General features: G+C 53.4%; 1 long non-coding RNA gene across 1 annotated transcript in view; it reads right to left on the minus strand.

Moving 5' to 3' along the window:
* The window catches only part of LOC121037566 (uncharacterized), a 26,023-nt gene extending 24,371 nt beyond the window's left edge, over nt 1-1,652 (minus strand). The window contains exon 1 of the long non-coding RNA XR_005793843.1: nt 1,380-1,652. This is a non-coding gene — a long non-coding RNA (uncharacterized LOC121037566). The remainder of the gene's footprint in view (nt 1-1,379) is intronic.
* Nucleotides 1,653-3,457: the final 1,805 nt, after the last annotated feature.

The raw sequence follows: 3,457 nt of genomic DNA on the forward strand, positions 1-3,457 counted from the left end.
AAAGAAAGAAAGAAAGAAAGAAAGAAAGAAAGAAAGAAAGAAAGAAAAGGCAAGCAGGAAGGAGGGAAGGAGGGAGAGAGGGAGGGAGGGAGGGAAGGAAGGAGGGAGGGAGGGAGGGAGGGAGGGAAGGAAGGAAGGAAGGAAGGAAAGAAGGAAGGAAGGAAGGAAGAAGAGAGAGAGAAAGAAAAAAGGAAGGAAGGAAGGAAGGAAGGAAGATAGGAAGGAAGGAAGGAAGATAGGAAGGAAGGAAGGAAGGAAGGAAGGAAGGAAGGAAGGAAGGAAGGAAGGGGGAAGGGAAGAAAAAGAAGTCAAGAAGGCAGGCAGGGTAGGCAGGAAGAGTCTTGGCCTGCTACGCAGGTTCTAAGAAAACGTCAGTAAGCCAACAGGACACCCTGGAGCCGACGTTGCTCATAAAGGGTGACCCACATCTCTGTCTGCATCCCCGCCAAACTCGGCCGGCACTGGCTGAGAGCAGCAGGTGTAAATGTGGTGAGGGACGCAGAGTGTGGCTGCTGAGCCCGTCTCAATCCTGCCACCTGCAGCGGCGGCCCCGAGAGCTTTATGCTCAGGGCCTTTACAGGCAGATTATACGAGAAGATGTACATCCTCGCTATAGTGACGTCAAGCACAAAGTCCGAGCAGCCTCGTCCGTGGGAAGGGATGGTGATGATGATGATGAAGAACAGAATACCAAGAGAACACCAATTATGGGGTGTGCTTATTCGTTTCTCCCAGAGGCTTTTAGAGGGATCCACGGAGGGTACACGGGGTGGCAAGGAGAGCCCTGCAGAACAGCTAAGGTTTCTTCAAGGAAGCGGACGCTTCTGGCCAGATAGAATTGACTGCCTGGGAGATGGGGTCAAGGACAGGCCTGACCCCCACAGGCTCAGTGAGCAGACAAAGGCCTCGAGCAGCATCTTCACTGGTGGAGGATTATAAGGTCCCCACCTCCCCTCACAAGGCTGCTGCTTTCTCGAGTCAGCGCTCCCACCGGGGTGGAACGTGGGAGGCTCGCATCTGGCTTGCCCACCAACCTCCCCTTGGAAACATCCAGAAGCCAACCGAGAAAGACCAATCACGGCACATATTTTAAACCCCTTCAATGCTATACGAGGACTTCAGAGAGTGAGGAGTGGAACACGCCCAGCCTGGGGACTAGCCCGGCCTCCTCTTTACAACCAGTTCTAAGATGAAGTTGGATCAGTAGGAAACGCTGCAGGAAGCAATTTCCATGGCCGTCCCTCGCTTTCGTGACCCGCCAGTCTGGGCACAGGAGTCATACAGCCCTCAGCTTGCCGTTCCCGCCTTCTGTCTGCTCACTTACCTTCGGGATGGAATGCCTCACCCTCCTGACAAGCCCACTGATGACTCCCACTTACCCCTGCGTCTTCAGGGAAGGCTTCCCGGGGGCCCCGCTGGGACGAGTACAGATCTTCCCGGACGCCTTCGTCCTCGGCCTCAGCATGTTGTGCCTTGACGTCTGGCCTGTAGGCCCAGTTCTTTGAAGAAAGCGTCTGTGGGGAAGTCACCCTTGCGCGGCCCGCACCTTATCCTCGCGGGCCTGGCTCCCGTGCGCCCCGGGGAGAAGTTTCCAGAATAAATGATGAATAATAGGCTGGCGGCGGGGGCGGGGAGATGGCAGATGGGGCGTCACCACCCTGGGAATGAGAAAAAAAACAACAACACTCAAGCAAAGAAAAGAGCATCACTATCCAGAGGGGGACACAGAGAGAAGGGTGGGGGACCTGGTGGTCCTTATAAGCCCAGGTTGCGCATTCAGGTCTGACTTCCTTGCTGGCCACACCGGAGAGGCCAAGCCCCAGGTCTCAGAACACCTATGAGCTGCCCGACCCTTGCTTGTCTTTCTTAAATCAGGGGGTTTTCTCTGAGCCCTCCCTGCTCCGGGGGACATGCGGATATCTGAGTGCCAGCCCAGGGAACGTTGTGCCCTGGATGCCCGGGGATCAAATTCCACGCGCGGGTCTGAAGGCAGAGCATTTGACGGCGTTCGGTGTAAGCCTCCCTCACCAACCACTGCCCAGTTTGGGAGTGAAATAATTGAAAGACCTTGAGGGTCACATTTAAAATTTGAGTCCCTCCCGGGTTGCTATTTCTCCCTACCCCGATGAGGTGCTCTCGGAACGCACACAGCAGCATCCCGAACAAGAATGTACAACAGAGAAAATGACAGGAGATAGGCTAGTTTGGTGTTCTCATTTCACGGAGAAGGAAACAGGCCCAGAAACCCCGCAACCTGCCAAAGGTGCACAGGTGGCAAGAGGAGGCTGGGGCCGGATGTACGAGTAGACACAGTAGACTGAACGTGTCCTCCCAGAAGATGGGTGCAGGCCCCAGCCCCAGCACCCATGAATGGACCTTATTTGGAAATGGGGTCTTTGCCGATGAGGTCGACTGGTGGGCTCTCATTCAGTGACTGGCGTCCTTAGAAGAAGAAATTTGGACACAGGCACATGGGGAAAAAGCCACGTGAAGAGGGAGGCAGAGGCCAGAATTGTGCCTCCAAGAGCCAAGGCCACTAGGGAGGTGTGAAACAGATGCTCCCTCTGTTGAGAGCCCCCAAGAAGGAACCAGCCCTGCTGACATCTTGAGCTTGGATTTCTAGCTCCCGAACTGTGAGAGAAAAAGTTTCTGTCGTCTCCAACTTCCGGTTTGCAGCACTTCGTTACGGCAGCTGTGGGACACCAATACAAAGCCCAAGTCTGGGTTTTTTTGCCCTCACAAGTTTCCAGAACCAAAACCTAAGGGTAGAAAACAGACTTTTAACCCAATGCTCCTACTGCCACCTCAAGAAGGAGGAAAAAGTGACCCGCTTTTGACCCCGGGTTCTGATGAGCACACAGATCTGAAACAGGGGAGATGTCCCTTCTTCGGAAGAAAGCCTGAGGGACAAAGTTAAGTTGGATGCATGCTCAGGACTTGAGGATTGCTGTCAAGGGATGCACATTCTGGAAGCCAAGGTACGATGGTCATGCTGGAAAATAACTTGGAAAGATATGCGCCTGCCCAATTTCCCAACCCAAATGATAAGTAGTCCCAGGGGGTGCTTTAATTCTAGCATTTCCAGTGTTACTTTGGGGTCACGTGACTTGCTACACATACACCCTTGGAATCGGTGAAAAACACAGTATTCCGAAAACATCAGCACCCAGGCTGCCAAGATGCTTCTCAATGGAGCCTGCGATCACTGAGGTTTGAGTTAATTGTCTTCCCCTAATCAGAAAATCACAGCCACCCAAGCAGTTCCAATACCCAGGGCAGAGGAGAGGCTGGGAGGGAACCAGAACAATATTCTCCAGCCCCCCGTCGGGGTTTCCCTGGATGTGAGGAGTCAGAAGCTTGGTGGTGTTTCACATTTGCAAAGTTTTGGTCCAAATCCATTTTTCATCTCACAACCGTTCTGGATGATCCAACATGAGTAAGGGTTTGTCCGGGCTGT

This window comes from Herpailurus yagouaroundi, unplaced genomic scaffold (assembly GCF_014898765.1).
Source record: "Herpailurus yagouaroundi ecotype Mexico unplaced genomic scaffold, PumYag 163, whole genome shotgun sequence".
NCBI lineage: Eukaryota > Metazoa > Chordata > Mammalia > Carnivora > Felidae > Herpailurus > Herpailurus yagouaroundi.